General features: G+C 40.4%; 1 long non-coding RNA gene across 2 annotated transcripts; it reads left to right on the top strand.

The window, feature by feature from the left end:
• The first annotated feature begins 5630 nt into the window (after window positions 1-5630).
• Window positions 5631-19383, top strand: LOC109220160. 2 transcript variants are annotated; one of them, XR_002067039.1, is made up of 2 exons: window positions 5631-6409; window positions 19115-19383. It is a non-coding gene; the product is annotated as an uncharacterized LOC109220160 (long non-coding RNA). The 2 variants fall into 2 exon arrangements; XR_002067038.1 differs by having other exon boundaries at window positions 19103-19383.
• Window positions 19384-21223: the final 1840 nt, after the last annotated feature.

Here is a 21223-nt window from a genome sequence, read left to right as displayed (position 1 = left end):
CTGAATGTTTTCAGAAGGTTAAAAAATAAAGACGTAAACGCTAGTTGTATTTCAAGTGTTTGGCGGTCAGCTGGTGTGGATTTTGATAATTGTTTCCTATGGATATACGGTTGACTCCAATTTTGGGTTTAAGTTGGTCTTCCTCATTCATTTCTGGGTATATTTGTGCTCGCTGACACTGATCCTGCTGCTTGTCTCTTGCTACTCACGATCATCTTTCTTTTTCTCTTCATTTGTGAACTCCAGGTAACATTTTGATCTGCTCTGATGTAGCTCTTGAATTGAGAAGTGAATGAAAGCTTATTGTGATACCTGCCTTGTTGATATGTGTTATTTGATTTCATTGTGTTTCCCAAATAGTTTTTTACTGATTTAGCCAAGTCCATTGTAACTAATTATGACTGTTAAACTGTGAGCATGTTTTATTTGTTTGTTTCGGATTCTAGTATATAAATGAATTTTTGCAAGTCAATGTTAGTCACTGAATGTAGAGTAGATTTGAGACTTGTGAAGTCTATCACTGTCATTGTGTATTCAAGTGCTAAAAGCTTTATTATCATGTTTCAAATTCTGTTTTGAGTTTTACATGAATCTGAAGCTGAATGCAGAGTTACTGGGTATGCTTATATTGGTTTTGTTTCTCAGGTTTAATAGGTGGTAAAAAATAATTCCCTGTTTTAGTGTTTGAACCCTATAACTCAATGATGAGGGCCTTTGACTAGAGTTCTAGATTAATGCATGTTGTTCATTTGTTTGCAATTGAGAGCTGCAGTAGATTCCTTCCCCGTTTCAGTCCATGAATCAATTCTAAAGAATATGTTAAATGAAGTTGAACTTTGTTTTATTTTAGAGAATAAATTTCAGAAACAAGTATGTCGGTTCATCAATATACAAACGAGCTGAATAATGTGTGCGAGATTTGACTTTAAGGTCAACACGCCTTTGATTTGAATAAACTTGTATCTTTCCTTTGTTTATAAAATCATTAGATCCAGTTGATTTCAAATCAGTACTATTGAGATCCAAAGAAAATCAGTAGTGAGTTTGGGCTCATTCATGAGCCCAGCATGACAGCTTGTCGTCTAATTGAGATTTGGGCCTAGCTACATGCTAACAAGCCCAAGTATTACTAGACCATTGAACCAATGCATTTTTGCTGAATTGTGGGCTATTAAGGACGGTTCCAAATTAGGCTTGTGTTAGGGCCCAACGCTGGCCAGCTTCTTATAAGAGCTGATTGAACTTTCCTCACTCTTGGGCTAATTTTCGAAGCCCAATGTACTAAAGGTCTGAATCCATATTTAGAGTTATTGGTTTACTTTTATTATATAGGCTTGGGCCTTTCAAGTTAAGTAGCAAATTTGAATTAAGGGGTATTCAATAAGGAAGATCCTCTTGTTTGGGTTTGGACTTGATCTTGGGGCCCTAATTTCCTTGAATGCTTTTAATAGTAGTTATTGAATAATGTTAATTAATTAAGTTTTTAGAGACAATCCTTAATAGAGAATAATAGTTCCTTTTAGGGTGGCCTTTAAAATAAATCGAGGTGCGCCGCGCCAAACAAAATTCACAAATTGCGTGGCCCTCAATAATTATCTTTTAAAAAATCCTTAGAATTCGGGACGTGCCATTTAGCGAATGTTCATGGCCTCCCGCAAAGTTAATAATGCGTTAGTCACTTTAGGCGAGTTCTTTAATAATTTTACTTTCCTAAACTCGGGTGCGCATTTATGTGACCCAAATCCAAGTCCCAACGATGTTAAAATATATCAAAAACCACGGGTGCATTTATGTGACGTGGTTCGAGATATATTTTAATAACGTTGCAATTCTCCTTAAAATTAAATAAAAGCGGTAAATAATTTAAAATTGCACTATAGGTTGAAACATGTGTTAAAATCAGGTAATAGGCCAAATATGATAGTTTAAGCGACTGTGCTAGAACCACGGAATCCGAGGGTGCCTAACACCTTCCCCCAGGTTAACAGAATTCCTTACTCAAGAATTTCTGGTTCGCAGACTTCACTTGGAAAGTCGAAAATTTCCTCGATTTGGGATTCAAAATAAACCGGTGACTTGGGACACCAAAAGCCAAACCTATCCCAAGTGGCGACTCTGAATAAATAAATAATCTCATTTCGAATAATGTCACTTTAATTGGGAAAACACCCTTATACACTATCCTTCGGGGGTAGGTGTGTAAAAAAGGAGGTGTGACAGGTAATAGACAAAATTATAATCGTCATCATTGTGATAATGAGAATAATAAGGTTTCTCAAAATAATCCTTCACTCTGTGAAAGTGATGTTTGTCATCGATTTGAAATAAAATTTGTAAAGCACATATAAATGATTATGGTCCATTCATGATGTGAATGTGACAACATGTGATTTCTTAATGCATATTCATTTTTGGAAGAATATGGACGTGCTAGTGGTAGTGAATATACCACACTCACCTCTAGAAGGAGGTTTGAGATGATATAAGAAAATAATGTCATTATTATGGCATAAATGGTCATTTGTCACGTACTTATTGTACGCCAAAATATTTTGGCATTGTGATTATTAAAAGACAACGGTAATGCAAGAAACAGATCTTGCATATAACTTTGACCATAACCATAATAGTATGACTTTCTCTTTAAAAGAGATATTCACCATATGGATGTTGATGAATATGTGGTACTACAAAATTAATTGAGAACTCTGCAAAAGCCAGTTATACTATTTTGGAGAAACACAATTGATTACCAATAAGGTATTGTGTTGTAGTAAGTCTCAAAGAAACTTATTCAGTTTCCAAAGTATACGCGAAAGCGGTTGATTATATTGAGACTATACATAAAGAAAAGATTTAATATCTTCTATTACTACTACTTGTAGCGGGATAATATGTATGTGAAAAGCTACCCGCTTTATTCTCTAGTTTGTACTACACAAATAAAAGAATACCACACTAAAGTGGATGTTTATCGATATAAAAACCCATATCATAATAAACTTGAAGTTTATTGATAATTGCACACATCATGGTGTAAATATGAAGTTTATTAATATTGATAATTTATTCAGTTGACATAATTGGTTTAGCCATATTAATTTAAGTATGATGTGCAAAAATAATAGAGAATTCACATGGGTAAATATTAAAGAACTAGAAAGTTCTTACGAATTCTCTTATATTGCTTGTTCTCATTAATTAATTGACCAACTAAAATTGGGATTGAATCCCATGAATGCTGGAAATATCGAAGGTGAATATGGGCCCATTCACCTGCCACGTATACCACATAATATGCGTCTATGAGATGGTTACATGTGCAATTATTATTGACCCGCAACCTGGTGTTTGCGAGGTAACTTGCTCAATAATTTAATTTAGAGCACAATTTCCAGAATTTTTATTCAAGATAGTTCTTCTTGATAAGTTGGTTTACATCACAGTTGATTTAGCAAAATGATTTATTGAGTGCCCCCACTTAATATTTAAACTATTTCTTATAAGAACAAAGTTATATATATCAGTTTGATATACGTTATATACGAAAGTATATTATTTTCTCACCTCACAAGTGGTTCAGGGTCAGGAACCAAATAATTCCATCTTATTATTATTGATGTGCGGTGTATATTTTGATTAACACCATAACGCACAAAGATGAGTTCCCAAAGTTGAGGAAGCAAGTTAGTTTTTCTAACATGAAGGGGAGAGATGATAAACATTTGAGAAAAAGTTACGCGGAATGAATTATCATTTGTGCATCTAGATCCTCGAATAAATAATATGAACTTGAAATTCATAAAATGATAATTCATTTGCAATATATTGCATAGCATGCCAGACGCATTTGCTGATCCAAAGAAAGTAAGTATATTCTCATTGCAAATGCTCCTACTAAGTCCTAGAAGGACAAAGTCTATGGTACACTTAAAGCATATAGACAAATTGGTTTCAAATAAACTTCTTGATAAAAAAGATGAGCAAATGATCAAAATAATCATAATATAGGAGACAAGTGATCTAGAAGATCACATGACATAATACTTCATAAAATCTCAAGAGAGGCTTAGGTACCAGAAATGAATGAAGAGATCTCTATGTTATGTCTTTATTAAAAAATGTTGAAACCGATATAAAATGTTCGTCGACAACATCTATGATACCGCTAAATATATATGAGGATCTTAAGTCTGGAGAAACAATTTCGAATAAAATGGTTTCATATGAAAGACATGTAGTTTTGGACATATAGTTCAAACACTTGAACGTATAAAGTCAATGGTATGTGCAATCAGTTTTCGATATCTTATATGTCTAGCATGACATGAAAACCTGATATGCATCTAAAGTCTACTATATGGCTTATATGACTTAACTTATATGACAATCCATGAAGGATTTAAGTTGCTTGAAGCATATACAATTCTTGATCTTGGAGTGCCACTTCCTCAGTGCAATTTGTGCACAAATTATCTTGCTATAACTATAGGCATGATAATATGATAGCAAGAGTTTTCACCTCTATGTGAAGATATTGAACTGGCGATTCTAACAAGATCATATGAAGATAATACATCTATTAGGTATGATGATTTCAAGGTGAAACAAATACGTTCAAGTTAATATGGCTGATTTGTTTATCAAATCTCTACCAAAGATCTTTTGAAGATGATGCACAAGATTGAAATGCAAATGCTTAAGGATGTGAATTGATGCTCTCATCAGGGGGAGTTAATACGCGTTGTACTCTTTTTCTCTTACAAGGTTTTGTCCCACTGGGTTTTCCTTGCAAGGTTTTAACGAGGCAACCAAAAGGCGTATTGTTAGATATGTGTACTCTTTTTCCTTCTCTAGAATTTTTATCCCACTGGGTTTTATTTTAGTTAAGGTTTTAACGAGGCACATTATCTGGTAGATAGACATTCAAGGGGGAGTGTTATAAATAGAATTCTATTTAAGGTGAATGTCTATATTTTAGAGAGATTTTAAGGCTTGTTACTTGGTGGCTAAGTCGCTTTTCCCCTATAAATAGAGGGGTCCTATTCCATTGTAATTCATCCCATATCAATGAGAATTCTCTCTCTCTACTTTTTTCTACAATACACTTCTTCTTCATTTATTGTTTTATAACAAAAATAAAATAGTTTAGAGTTTCTTTCTCTTTTTCATCTTACCTGATCTTGTACAATACGTAGTACCTATTGTAGACATGTGATTTTTGACCCTCCCCAAAATTTTACATATTTTAGCATATAAATATTTAGTTTAGGTCTAATATCGATATTTTAACTAGTTTTGACCCCTTTATTTTATCACAAAAATGAAAATTACAAAAAAATTAGTTTCATTACTGTTTTGTAGTCATTTTTAATCTTGAAAAAAATACCAAAAAAATAGGTTTGTTTTAACGGTTAATTTTATTTTAATAGTTATTTTCATAAGTAAGATTAATTAGTATTTTTAATAGTTTATCTTGTTTGCTATATTATTTTTACATACAAAAAAGGGAGGAGGGAATAGAATTAATTTTTTGGACTAATTTTTGTCTTGCTTTTAGCCCAATTAAACCAATTTCTTAACCCATTAACCCAAAAAGCCCAAACCTTTAGCACCCTATACACATATACAAGACCTAAAAACCCCTAGACCTAGGCGGAGGAGCCGCTGAAAAAGGAACTCCCCTCCCCTTTCATCTTCTTCCGGGAACACAAAACAAAAAGAACCCTTCAGCCCTCTGGATTTTTCGTCTCCAACCATAACACACCCACATCCCGTTTCCATTTTGGTGCAAATTAAATATTCTCCGTCCTCTCCTGTCCATCAGCGCCCTCTCTCTTTCACTTGAGAGCAGCCGCTAGCCCATTTCGCGTCTCCCTTTAGGCTCGCTGGTGATGGATCTGGCCGGAAGTCGGGCAACCACCATGGCCGTCGGTCCATGGAGTGAGAAGACGAAATAGAGGGCACCTGGGAAGGAGACGTCGAAAACAGAGAAAGCAAAAACTCCCGTCTCCTTTCTGTCCTAAGCTCCAATAAAAAACCAGTTTCTTTTACTATTTTAACATCCAAAACCAACTCACAAGACAACCATAAAACAGAACACATAAAAAAAAAAAAAATTCTATTTCGTCTTTCCAGTTTCGGATTTTCGCTCTTCCAAATGGAGTTTGTTTGAGTGGTTTGAGTTCACGACGAGTCCCGTTGTTGAGTTTTGTCGCGGTTTCGGCGGGTTTCTGAGGTCTGGATCGGAGGTTCCGTTTGAGTTGCCGATTTTCAGTTCTTTGGAGGCTTTGTATTTAGTCGAATACTGAAGAAATTTGCAGCTACTTAAGGTGTGATTGATTTCCAACTTGTCAATTTGGCCTTTATTTGTTTTGGATTCCTCGAATGTCAATTTTAACCCAAGTAGGTATGTAAACATTCACCCTTCTGTACTTATTTGAATTTATGAATGAGATTTGGTTAGCTTATGTTGAGTTTTGTTCATCTACCTAGATTCTGATTGCAATAATTTGTGATGCACATGAGTACGTCTGGAATATGCTGATTATCACGTTAATAGCATGATGTAATTTTAAGTAGTGACAAGATTAATTGTGAAGAGTAGTTAATGGTTTAAAATTAATTGTGCAAATCCTAATATTCTTCTACTGGTTTGGATTGTTATGTGAAAGTTCTGGTTCGCAAGGGATAACTTAGTTGTTATTCTCGTGCAAATTAAATGGGCCCCGCAGCATACTGCCTAGCAACTTAAGGTCGTAATAGACCCGTCCCTTATTTTCGACTTCCATTTTTATTTGTTGAAATCCATAACTGGGATACTTAAATGCTTATGACTGTTCCACCTTGTGGTAATACAAATGTATAGATTCTAACAAAGTTTCCCAATAGTGACTCAGTGAATTGATCAATATTCTAAAAATGCTTTAGACGCTTTCTAATCAAATTATCGTGATTGTGTACACGTTCGCATGACATGATTACGGTTTCTAAAATGAATATTCGCAGCTTGCTTTAGGCCCGACTTAGTCTATCATCGTGACTGTGTACACATTCGCTGTCATGACCCAGATTTCCCACCCTCGGGAGTCGTGATGGCGCCTACTCGTAGAAGCTAGGCAAGCCATGAAATTAGAAATCTTAACCCTTTTCATTTTTAATACCTTTAATCACTGATAATAACAGGTGATAAACAGAGAAATAATAGCGGAAGAAGAAAATTTAAGCGGAAGACTTAGACAAATATAATACCAAATTGTTACTAATAACCAACATATGTCTCTACCAAGAAACCGGTACCACAACATTCATGGACTAACTATGATTACTACATACAAAATGTTTGAAAGAAAGAAACTCAGTCTGTCTCGGATACAAATGATAACAGAACATAATAGTGAATAGAAGAGACGCCGACCTCGGGATCTCTGTGGACTGAAGGCTGGCTCCCAAACTACTATTGCTGCCCCAGTACTACTCCGGTATCTGCACAGAGTGCAGAGTGTAGTATCAGCACAATCGACCCCATGTGCTGGTAAGTGCCTGGCCTAACCCCGGCAAGGTAGTGACGAGGCTATGACCAGACTCCAGATAAACCTGTGCAGTTATATATATATATGTACAACGGAAAATAAACTAGAACAAATAATTTGAAGCTGTGAAAGGGGAAACATGCTTCGGGGAGTAACAGATAAAACAGAATCTCAAGAGAATTATCAAGAAACCAAAAATCAATTTCTATCAAGGATAAGGAAAACAAAGACAATTTACACTTTCGGTTCACATCTCGTTGCAGGCGTGCAACCCGATCCCATTTCTCATATCCTTGTGGTAGGCGTACCACCCGATCCCATTTCTCATATCCTTGTGGTAGGCGTACCACCCGATCCCATTTCATTATATCTCGTGGTAGGCGTACCACCCGATCCCATTTCATCATATCTCGTGGTAGGCTTACCACCCGATCCCATTTCATCATATCTCGTGGTAGGCGTACCACCCGATCCCATTTCATCATATCTCGTGGTAGGCGTACCACCCGATTCCATTTACAAGCCAACACAATTATAAGGAATCCCGGCAAGGGAACAAAGCAATATAATAACTTCCCGGCAAGGGAACAACAATATTTAAGACAAACATACCGGCAAAGGAGAATCAGTTATAACCAATCCTAACTCAGCTCCTACTCAGCTCAATTAGTACCAATCCTCAATCATAAGTAAAGTCCACGAAAATAAACTAAATCTTTGCTCAATATCGGATACCATCAATTTTAACACCCGTAGTATCATTCAAGAACACAATAACTATCAATTCAAGACTCACGGTCATGCTCGACACCAACGTATAGATACTCATCACCATGCCTATACGTCGTACTCAACAAGAAGCAACTAGCAAATAGGACACAACTCCTAATCCCTCAAGCTAAGGTTAGACCGGAAACTTACCTCGATGCCTCGAACACAACTCAAGTTTCAATTATAGCTTTACCCCTTGATCCCACTGCCAATTCGCTTGTATCTAGTAACAAGTTACTTAATTACATCAATAAATGCTAAATGAATCAATTTGAATGCATGAAAATGGATTTTCCAAAGTTTTACCCAAAAAGTCAAAATCGCCCCCGGGCCTACGTGGTTAAAAATCGAGGTTCGAACCAAAACCCGATTATCCATTCCCCCACGAACCCAAATATATAATTTATTTTGAAATCGGACCTCAAATCGAGGTCCAAATCCCATTTTTTGAAAAGCCTAGGTTCTACCCAAAACACCCAATTCTCCCAGTGAAAATCATTGATTTGAAGTTGAAATCATGTTAAAAGATGTTAATGATTGAAGAAAACTAGTTAGAAACGACTTACAATTGATTTGGAGAAGAAAGGTTGTTTGAAAAATCGCCTCTTATGTTTTTGGGGCTTTGAAAAATGAAAAATAACTGAAAATCCCGTCTAAATATACTGCGCTCAGATGCCCTGTGCGGACCGCACAAAATCAACTGCGGCCGCACAGGCTTCCCTGGGTTCTGCAGTGACAGGTCTTAGGATTTTGGCCATAACTTTCTCTACAGACGTCCAAATTGTGATTTCTTCACCTTTCTGGAAACTAGACACGAAGGGCTACAACTTTCGTTTTTGAATCATCTCAAAATTCCTTGTATATCAAAAGATATAGGCTTCCGAAGTCAGACCAGTGGAATGCTCTTCACCGCGGACCGCACGAAAACTAGTGCGGCCGCACAGGCTCCTCCGCGGCAGCAGTCCATATCGTGCGGACCGCACTGGCCTGTTCAGAGGCCTTCCACTTCCCTGATCCTGCAACAGCTCTGATTTTAAGCCTAAAATATCCCGGAACCAACCCGAAACTCACCCGAGCCCTCGGAATTCCAAACCAAGTGCACACAACACCTCAAAAACATCCTACGGACTTGTTCGTGTAGTCAAATCATCAAAATAACATCATGAACATCAAATTAAACCTCAAGATCAATGAAATTTTCTCAAAACTTCTTTAAACATTAATTTTGCAATTAAGGTCCGAATCACGTCAAACGGACTCCGTTTCTTACCAAACTTCACAGAGTTATCTTAAATCATATATAAGACATGTACCGGGCATCGGAGCCAAAATACGGGCTCGATACCATCATGTTCTGAGCAAATTTCATTTCAAAATACTTTAAACAATTCCAGAAAACAATTTTCTTTAAAATTTTATTTCTCGGGCTTGGGACCTCGGAATTCGATTCCGGGCATACGCCCAAGTCCCATATTTTCCTACTGACCCCCCGGGACCGTCGAATCACAGGTCCGGGTCCGTTTACCCAAAACGTTGACCGAAGTCAAATTAACTCATTTTATAACCAAATTTTACCATTTTTCACAGATTATCATATTTAAGCTTTCCGGCTACGCGCCCGGACTGCGCACGCAAATCAAGGTGATGATAAATGAGGTTTTCAAGGCCTCGAAAACACAGAATTCAATTTAAGAAAAGTGATGACCTTTTGGGTCATCACATTCTCCACCTCTAAAACAACCGTTCGTCCTCGAACGGACAGAAGAAGGAAATACCTGAGTCGGGGAAAAGATGAGGATAACGGCTTCGCATATCGGACTCAGACTCCCAGGTCGATGCCTCAGGAGGCTGACCTCTCCACTGAACACGAACAGAAGGAAAACTCTTCGATCTCAACTGACAAACCTGCCAGTCTAGAATAGTTACTGACTCCACCTCATAAGACAAGTCCTTGTCCAACTGGACAGTACTGAAATCTAATACGTGGGATGGATCGCCGTGATACTTCCGAAGCATGGACACATGAATCACTGGATGCACGACTGATAAGCTCGGCGGCAACGCAAGTCTATAAGCCATCTCTCCCACTCGATCAAGAACCTCGAACGGACCAATGAACCTAGGGCTAAGCTTGCCCTTCTTCCCAAATCTCATCACACCCTTCATAGGTGACACTCGAAGCAATACTCGCTCACCGACCATGAAAGCCAAATCTCGAAACTTGCGGTCGGCATAACTTTTTTGCTGGACTGAGCTGAACGAAGCCTATCCTGAATGATCCTGACCTTGTCCAAGGCATCCTGAACCAGATCCGTACCCAACAACCGAGCCTCCCCCGGCTCAAACCATCCAACGGGAGACCGACATCGCCTACCATATAAGGCCTCATAAGGAGCCATCTGGATACTCGACTGGTAGCTGTTGTTGTAGGCGAACTCCGCTAAAGGCAAAAACTGATCCCACGAGCCTCCAAAGTCAATAACACAAGCTCGGAGCATATCCTCTAAAATCTGAATAGTCCGCTCGGACTGCCCGTCCGTCCAGGGATGAAATGTTGTGCTCAACTCAACCCGTGTGCCCAACTCTCGCTGAACTGCTCTCCAAAAACGCGAGGTAAACTGCGTACCTCGGTCCGAAATGATAGACACAGGCACACCATGAAGACGAACAATCTCCCGGATATAGATCTCAGCTAACCTCTCAGAAGAGTAGGAGACTGCCATAGGAATGAAATGTGCTGACTTGGTCAGCCTACAACAATGACCCACACTGCATCGAACTTCTTCCGAGTCTGTGGGAGTCCAGTAACGAAGTCCATAGTGATCCGCTCCCACTTCCACTCGGGAAGCTCAATCCTCTGAAATGAACCACCGGGCCTCTGATGCTCGTACTTGACCTGTTGACAATTCAAACACCGAGCCACATATGCAACGATATCCTTCTTCATTCTCCGCCACCAATAATGCTGCCGCAAATCCTGGTACATCTTCGCGGCGCCCGGATGAATAGAGTACCGAGAGCTGTGGGCCTCCTCTAAAATCAACTCTCGAAGACCATCCACATTGGGCACACAGACTCGGCCCTGCAATCTCAAAACTCCATCATCACGTATGGTAACCTGCTTGGCACCTCCGTGCTGCACCGTGTCTCTAAGGACACACAAATGGGGATCATCAAACTGCCGATCTCGGATACGCTCCAATAATGAAGAATGAGCGACTGTGCAAGCTAACACATGACTGGGCTCAGAAACATCCAACCTCACGAACTGATTGGCCAAAGCCTGAACATCCAAAGCAAGCGGTCTCTCACCGACCGGAATATAAGCTAAACTGCCCATGCTGGTTGACTTCCTACTCAGGGCATCGGCCACCACATTGGCCTTCCCCGGATGATATAAGATGGTGATATCATAATCTTTCAACAACTCCAACCACCTCCTCTCTCAAATTCAACTCCTTTTGCTTGAACAAATACTAAAGACTCTTGTGGTCCGTGAATACCTCACATGCCACGCCATACAGATAATGCCTCCAAATCTTCAATGCGTGAACTATGGCTGCCAACTCCAAATCATGAACCGGATAGTTCTTCTCATGAATTTTCAACTGCCGCGAAGCATAGGCAATGACCTTGCCATCCTGCATCAACACTGCTCCAAGTCCAACACGAGATGCATCACAATAAACTGTATAAGGCCCTGAACCTGTGGGCAAGACCAACACCGGTGCCGTAGTCAGAGCTGTCTTGAGCTTCTGAAAGCTCGTCTCACACTCATCCGACCATCTGAACTGGGCACCCTTCTGGGTCAATCTGGTCATCGGGGCTGCAATAGATGAAAACCCCTCCACGAACCGACGATAGTAGCCTGCCAATCCCAAGAAACCTCGAATCTCTGTAGCTGATGCTGGTCTAGGCCAGTTCTTGACTGCCTCAATCTTCTTTGGGTCCACCTGAATACCCTCTGCTGATACAACATGACCCAGAAATGCAACTGAACTCAACCAGAACTCACACTTGGAGAACTTAGCATATAACTGACTATCCCTCAAAGTCTGAAGAACCACTTTAAGGTGCTGCTCGTGCTCCTCCTGGCTGCGGGAATATTTCAATATATCATCAATGAAGACTATCACGAATGAATCCAAATAAGGCCTGAACACTCGGTTCATCAAGTCCATAAAAGCTGCTGGGGCATTTGTCAACCCAAATGACATAACCAAGAACTCATAATGCCCGTATCCAGTGCGGAAAGCTGTCTTAGGGACATCAGATGCCCTAATCCTAAACTGGTGGTAGCCAGTTCTCAAGTCAATCTTTGAAAATACCCTGGCACCCTGAAGCTGATCGAACAAATCATCAATCTTCGGCAGCGGATACTTATTCTTGATTGTAACCTTGTTCAATTGCCGGTAATCAATACACATTCTCATTGACCCATCTTTCTTCTTAACAAACAACACCGGCACACCCCAAGGTGAAACACTGGGTTTAATGAAACCCTTCTCAAGCAAGTCTTGCAATTGCTCCTTTAACTCTTTCAACTCAAGCGAGGCCATGCGATACGGCGGGACAGAAATGGGCTGAGTGCCCGGAGCCAAATCAATATCCCTGTCGGGTGGCATACCCGGCAGGTCTGAAGGAAATACCTCAGGAAACTCCCGAACAACGGGCACATAATCAATAGGAGGGACCTCAACACTAGAGTCGCGAACATAAGCCAAATAGGCCAAACACCCCTTCTCGACCATACGCCGAGCCTTCACATAAGAAATGACACTACGGGTAGAATGAATAGGAGTCCCTCTCCACTCTAAACGAGGCAAACCCGGCAAGGCTAAGGTCACAGTCTTGGCATGACAATCCAAGATAGCGTGGTAAGGTGATAACCAGTCCATCCCCAATATAACATCGAAATCAACCATGTCCAGAAGCAATAAATCTACACGAGTCTCAAGACCCCCAATCACCATAATACAAGAACGATGGACTCGATCTACCACAATGGAATGACCCACCAGTGTAGACACATAAACAGGAGCACTCCAACAATCACTAGGCATGATCAGATACGGTGCAAAATAAGATGACACATACGAGTACGTGGACCCTGGATCAAATAACACTGAAGCATCTCTATCACAAACCAGAACAGTACCTGTGATAGCTGCATCAAAAGCCTCAGCCTCGGGCCTAGCTGTGAGAGCATAACATCGGGGTTGGGCCCCACCACTCTGATCTACCTCTCTGGGACGGCCTGCAGCTGGCTGGCCTCCACCTCTAGCGGTCTGAGCTCCACCTCTAGCACCTCTACCTCCACCTCTAGCACCTCTACCCTCACCTCTAGCTGGCTGGGCGTGTTGTGGAACACCTGGTGCCTGAACCATAGCACGGGAAGCCTGCTGCTGCGGCTGAGTACTCACTAACCTCGGACAAGCCCTCCTGATATGACCATACTCACCACACTCATAGCATCCACCTGAACGCTGCGGCTAAGGAAATTGAGACTGACCCTGGCGACCTGAATGACCACCCCGAAAACTCTGGAACGGCGGTGCACTGATAGGAGCTGGTGGTGCATTATAGGGCTGCTGATCAGAATACTGCGTGTGAGAACCACGGCCACCTGAGGCACCGTGAGAAACCTGGAGTGCTGACTGAAAGGGCCTAGGAGGATGACCTCTATCATACGAATCCCTGCCTCCAGACGAGGCACCACCGAATCTTCCTGACTGACGGGGTCTCTTGTCTGCCCTATAACCACCCCCCTGTGATAGAACCATCTCAACTCTCCGGGCCACATTGGCCGCCTCCTGGAAAGATATCTCACTCCCAGCCTCTCTAGCCATCTGAAGACGAATCGGCTGAATAAGTCCATCAATGAACCGTCTCACTCTCTCCCTCTCAGTGGGAAGTATAATAAGAGCATGGCGAGCTAAATCAATAAATCTGGTCTCGTACTAGGTGACAGTCATGGATCCCTGCTGGAGGCGCTCGAACTGCCTCCGATAGGCCTCTCGCTGTGTGATAGGGAGAAACTTCTCCAGAAATAGCTGCGTGAACTGCTCCCAGGTCAAGGTTGGCGATCCTGCTGGTCTAGCTAAGCAATAATCCCTCTACCAAGTCTTGGCGGATCCAGACAAGCGAAATGTGGCAAAATCAACCCCGTTGGTCTCAACTATCCCCATATTCCGAAGAACCTCGTGACAGCTGTCTAGATAATCCTGGGGATCCTCAGTAGATGCACCGCTGAAAGTAGTAGTGAAGAGCTTGGTGAACCTGTCCAATCTCCACAAAGCATCGGCAGACATAGCTGCACCATCGCCGGTCTGAGCTACCACACCCAGCTGAACTGCTCCAACTGGCTGAGCTGCTGGAGTCTGAAACTGGGGAGCTACCTGCTCCGGAGTGCGAGTAGCAGGAGTCTGGGCTCCTCCTCCAGCCTGAGAGACGGCTGGTGCTACAGGAAGTAAACCTGCCCTGGTGACACTCTCCATGAGGCCCACTAGACGGAAGAGCATCCTGAAGAACTGGGATGGCAATAAACCCCTCTGGGACCTGAGCTGGGCCCACCGGAACTGCTGGAGCTGGAACCTCGTCATCAAAGTCAACCTGAGGCTCCACTGCTGGTGCTGCTGCTCTGGGCTGGGCTCTGCCCCTGCCTCGGCCTCGCCCTCTGCCCTTCGTGGGAGTCGCTGCTGGGGGCTCGGGCTACTGATCGGAACAAAGTAGGAATTCGATTAGTATTGAGAAACCAAACCGCACGATAAGGAAGGACAAATGTGAAGTTTTTCCTAACTCGGTAGCCTCTGGGGATAAATACAGACGTCTCCTCACCGATCCCTCAGACTCTACTAAGCTTGTCCGTGCATTGTGAGACCTATGTAACCTAGAGTTCTGATACCAACTTGTCACGACCCGGATTTCCCACCCTCGGGAGTCGTGATGGCGCCTACTCGTAGAAGCTAGGCAAGCCATGAAATTAGAAATCTTAACCCTTTTCATTTTTAATACCTTTACTCACTGATAATAACAGGTGATAAACAGAGAAATAATAGCGGAAGAAGAAAATTTAAGCGGAAGACTTAGACAAATATAATACCAAATCGTTACTAATAGCCAACATATGTCTCTACCCAGAAACTGGTGCCACACCATTCACGGACTGTCTATGATTACTACATACAAAATGTATGAAAGAAAGAAACTCAGTCTGTCTCGGATACAAATGATAACAGAACATAATAGTGAATAGAAGAGACGCCGGGCCTGCGGACGCCTGCAGGACTACCTCGAGATCTTTGTGGACTGAAGGCTGGCTCCCAAACTACTACTGCTGCCCCAGTACTGCTCCGGTATCTGCACAGAGTGCAGAGTGTAGCATCAGCACAACCGATCCCATGTGCTGGTAAGTGCTTGGCCTAACCCCGGCGAGGAAGTGACGAGGCTAAGACCAGACTCCAGATAAACCTGTGCAGTTATATATATATATATATACAGCAGAAAATAAACTAGAACAAATAATTTAAAGCTGGGAAAGGGGAAACAAGCTTCGTGGACTAACAGATAAAACATAATCTCAAGAGAATTATCAATAAACCAAAAATTCAATTTCTATCAAGGATAAGGAAAACAAAGACAATTTACACTTTCGGTTCACATCTCGTTGCAGGCGTGCAACCCGATCCCATTTCTCATATCCTTGTGGTAGGCGTACCACCCGATCCCATTTCATTATATCTCGTGGTAGGCGTACCACGCGATCTCATTTCATCATATCTCGTGGTAAGCGTACCACCCGATCCCATTTCATCATATCTCGTGGTAGGCGTACCACCTGATCCCATTTACAAGCCAACACAAAATTATAAGGAATCCCGGCAAGGGAACAAAGCAATATAATAACTTCCCGGCAAGGGAACAACAATATTTAAGACAAACATACCGGCAAGGGAGAATCAACTACAATCACTAATCTTAAAGTATTTAGGCAAGCTAAGCATATCATGAACTAATTATGTCATATTGAGGTAACAACCTCGGTCCCACTCTCTATAGAAATAAATTATTTTTACTTGTATTCAATGTGTTCGATAAAATTCTTAGCCTAGTTTTAGTAATAATTTTATAATTAACTTTAGAAGTAATTAAACAAACACTCTTTTATTTGGAGATTGCATTAAAAATTATTAAGATTTCACACACTTTGGCACCTTAACACATAACTACTCCTTGTGAGATTTGATCTCAACCTTTGTTGGGTTTATTATTGATAATGGCCATGCCACCTTCAATTAAAGTGTAACTACTCGATCGGCTATTTTGAGCTCCAGCATGTTGTTCTATGGTTTGAGACCTTGAGTAGCTTCACTTTACGTAATATGACTTGCACGTGTAGTTGGTTTTGCTTTTCGAGAAGTTCGGAGTTGATTTGAAAGAATTGTTCTCAATTCGAAAGCTTTAAGTTGTAAGAGTTGACCAAGGTATGGAATTTTGAGTTAGCGATCTCAGAATCGGGGTTTGGAGGTTTCTATAGGATCGCAAGGTGATTTCGGACTTAGGCATATGTTCGGGTTTAGTATCGGATGGTCAGGGAGCGTTTCAATGCTTATTATTGAAAGTTACATTTTTGAAGGTTTTTGAATTAGTTAAGTTTGACTTACAATGGACTTTGGTGTTGTCTCCACTCCGGCCGGTGTTTTGCGACATTGGATAGGTTTATTTTATTGATTGGAACTTCTGTGGGAAGTTTGAATATGATCCGAAATGTTTAAGTGTGATTCGGATGCGTTCGACAAAGTTTGAATATTTGTAAGTTAAAAGAAGAATTTTGATCGACGATTCGTAATTTTGATGTTATACGTGGCGTTTCGAGCCTTTAGATAAGTTTGGATAAGGTATTTGGACTGGTTGGTACAATTGGACAGGGGTCTGGGGGACCTCGGGGGTGTTTCGACATAATTTTGGACCAGCTCCCTTTGTTTTGTTACTACTGGTGCTGGTTCTGGTGTTGTCCTTCCCGAACGCGGTGGAGAGCATGCATTCGTGAAGAAGAATTTTAAGCAGGAGGTATATCTTGCTTCGCGTTCGCGATGGAGGAGACGCGTTCGCGAAGGCTGGTGGCTGAGGTGCTTCGTGTTCACGACTGGCGGACCGCGTTCGCGGAAGAGAGCTGGGTCTGGAAATTTGGCCTTCGCGAGAGTTCGCATTGGTCTGGCTTGGCAAAGCATCGCGTTCGTGAGCCTTTACTTGCATTCGCGAAGAAGACTTTGGGCGGCTATAGATTTTGCCTTTGCGATCGCGAGTGTACTTCCGCGATCGCAAAGAAGGATGCATGGGCACTGTATAAGAATACAAATCGGGACTTGGCTCATTTTTATCTCATTTCTCACATTGGAGCCAATTTTGGGGCAATTTTGAGGAGCCATATTCATCATCTATCATAAAATAAGTGATTCTCACTTATTGTGAGTTAAATACATTGATTATATATGAATTTTTACAATGAATTCGGTAGAATTTGTGGAATTTCGAAGGAAACCTAGAAGTGTATTTTTGGATTTGACCTCAAAATTAGACATGGAATTGGGAATAAAATTTTGTATTTGAGTTTGTGGTACAATGAGTAATATTATCTTCGAGAATTTTCATAATTCGGTTACGTAGGCTCGGGGTTGACTTTGTTGACCTTTCGTGTAGAGTTGGAGATTATTTATAATTGATTAAATGACGAGTCTTTGAGTAATTTTGATTGGTTTACACATTGTTTGACTAGTTTCGGATCGTTTGGCATTTGTTGAGGTGTTCGAGAGGCGTTGGAGTCAATTATCGGATTTCGGAGCGAGGTAAGTCTCCTATCTAACCATGTGAGGGATAATTTACCCCGTAGGTATTATATTTGTTATAGGCTACATGTTGTGGGACGTATGAGGTGACGAGTGTCTGTGCATATGCTAGAATTTCTGATTAGGTACAGGTAGATTTAGATTCACGTCATGCTTTAATCGTATTATTTGAGCTATTGTTGCCTGTTTAAATGCCTTAATTTGCATTTTAGCTTGAGACTAGACTTGTATTGAGTATTGAACCTTGTTATTTTAGAGACTTGACGAGCTACTTGGTTAGCTGTGGAACTTATAATTTCGTTTACAAATTTATCTCGCGTTGTACGTATTTGTCCGAGCATTTTTTGAACTTCATAACTCACACATATATTCGTGAGTGGGGCCAGTGACCCGTCAAAGTTTTTACTATTCCTATGGGATCGGGCTGACCACCTCAGTAGCATTATTATGGATCGAGTCGTACGACCTCGGCAATATATCTGAGATGCATCTATGGTTCGGGCGGTTCGACCTAGGCAGTGTACACGATTGTTATGGAATCAGGCCGTACGCCACGATAGAAAATCGTTCCATTACTCTTATGGGATCGGGCCGCTCGCCTCGGTTGAATCGTGCGTAATATTTGATAAGGAGTCAGTGTACCTATGAGTTTTCGTGACTTGAGATGTGACCTTTTATCTGGTGTTGACCGTTATTCCATTCGAAGTAGTATCTGGTTGTTGAGGACTTCGTATTTCTTCTTCTGTTGAGGATCGTGTTATTTACATATATTTGTTCTCACTGTTTTACTTGCCATGTTTCATACCTCTCTACTTTGGTTATACTTGATTTATTGGACCATTAGTAAGTGTCGATGTCGACCCGTCGTCACTACTTCTTTGAGGTTAGGCTAGATACTTACTGGGTGCGTATTGATTTACGTACTCATACTACACTTCTGTACTGATTGTTTAGGTGCTGAGACAGGTACATTTGGTGGTCATCTTGGCAATAGGCGCAGCTGCTGAGGAGACTTTGTGGTGAGCTGCATTCCATGTTATGATCCGCAGCACACGGAGTCCCCATCTTATTCATTTATTTTATCATGTCAATTTTATATTCCGGATAGATGTTGTAGTAATATTGTACTTCTTAGTATATGCTCATTCACTTGTGACAACGGGTTTTAGAATATTTCTAGTAGATTATTATGGTTGTAAGTGATATTATCATCATTTCGCTGCATGCTTCATTGATACTTTATGTCTCCATGGTTTTCTACACTAAATTTCATTTACTTAATGAAACTCATGATTTCAAAATCATAAAAATGTATAATTAAGTTGATGGTCCTCTATTGGCTTGCCTAACAACGACGTTGGGCGTCATCACGTCCTATGGTAAAAATTGGGTCGTGACATAGAGGCGTAGGACATGACGTCACTAATTTTTGACGTTATCGGGGATCGAACCGGGTTGCATGTCACAAAGGGCCATTCCTCCCAATTACCCCATCCAAACCCATATCCGCAACAAAAACACAAGTGTATTTGCATCCTATTTTTTATGTAGTAATACGATTTGATTGGGCACAAAGTTTAAAATATTAATTTAATTTTTGTATTGTATTTATATTTGTGGAAGAAATAATAAAATTATTAAAAAGTTAATTTGATAGAGAAAATATACTATTAAGTTTTAATTAAAAAATAAAGAAACTAAATTCTTGAAATTTGTAAACGTTACAGATTAGTAGAGTATGTCAGACTTATGGAAAGTTGAAGGAGTACATATGACACATGAAATATTAGTAATGTGAATTTCTCTTGCAGAAGATGAGAAATTTGTTCAAACTTTGATTTGATTGTCTCATCAATGTATTCTAGTGTTCATCCTAACATAATGACTATATGTACCAATTTGTGGTGAGACTTTGTGATCCTACCCTAATTTTACAGCCACTTAAATTATTAAATTATGTTCAATACTTGCAAAGGCTTTCTGGATAATTCAATACCCCTTCTTGTGCTCCTACAACCACAAGAATTTCTATAGCTATTGCTCATTTTCATTTACCACTGACATTTTAGTACCTAATAAATTATTAGGTTTCGTTCTCCCGAAAAGTGAAAACTCGGAAAATTCAAGTTATGAAGAAGTTGTCCCCCTCATAAAGGAATTCAGATACCACCAAGGGATGGTTGAATGGATGAGATTTTTCTATTATTATTCGCATATCTGAGGTTCGAGCCTAGAGAACGGGAAAATATTTAGTAGAGAGCTTTCTCTTTAAATGAGCCCCCCCTAAGCACGTGCAAATATGAACTAGTCAGGACAGTAAGTACCGGATAACGGATAGTTAAAGAAAGTGAATTGCTTTGACTTTACTTTAATTAACCCAGGGGTTGTCTATCAGGAATATCCCTCGAAATAAGCTGCTGATAGTTTATTTATTTAGTAGATCAGATGAATAGGGGCTTGTCTTTGACTTGATTAATTTTCCATGAGAATATTTCTAACCTAAGCTACTTACCCCATTCTTTTGGAAATCATCAAACTCAAACCTGAAGTTTCTCTAATTACTTGACCGTTACTTAATAAAAAGTTGCATTAAGTTAAGCAAGAAAAGATTAAAAAACATAAAATAAATAGGAAGCTTGTCAATTCTTTTACCCATCAAAATTAAGTAGATAGGTGGAACCATTAATTTTGTAATGGACCAAATCAAGAAACCAGATCTTTAGAATTTGTCAAAATAAACTTTATGTCCACAGACCACAGGTAATTATGGGAGAGGCCCAGTGTCAGGAAAGGAAAGAAACAGTTTGATGGGAATAATAAATTTCACTGCAAAATATAAGCAAAATATTAGTTAAAGGGATAAAAAGAATTGTTTTTGAGAAAATTGTGATAATCCAACCAATTATTGTTTTCTAGAGAAACCACTACTGTTGCTGCCAGAGGCGGAGTCAGAATTTTAAGCTTATGGGTTTAGAATTCTAATCTTTTTAAGCTACTGAATTCTAAATTAATAACTTATACTCCCTCCATTCCAATTTATGTGAACCTGTTTGACTGGATACGGAGTTTAAGAAA

Source organism: Nicotiana attenuata, unplaced genomic scaffold (genome assembly GCF_001879085.1).
Source record: "Nicotiana attenuata strain UT unplaced genomic scaffold, NIATTr2, whole genome shotgun sequence".
Lineage (NCBI taxonomy): Eukaryota > Viridiplantae > Streptophyta > Magnoliopsida > Solanales > Solanaceae > Nicotiana > Nicotiana attenuata.
This window is presented reverse-complemented; position numbering and strand designations above follow the sequence as displayed.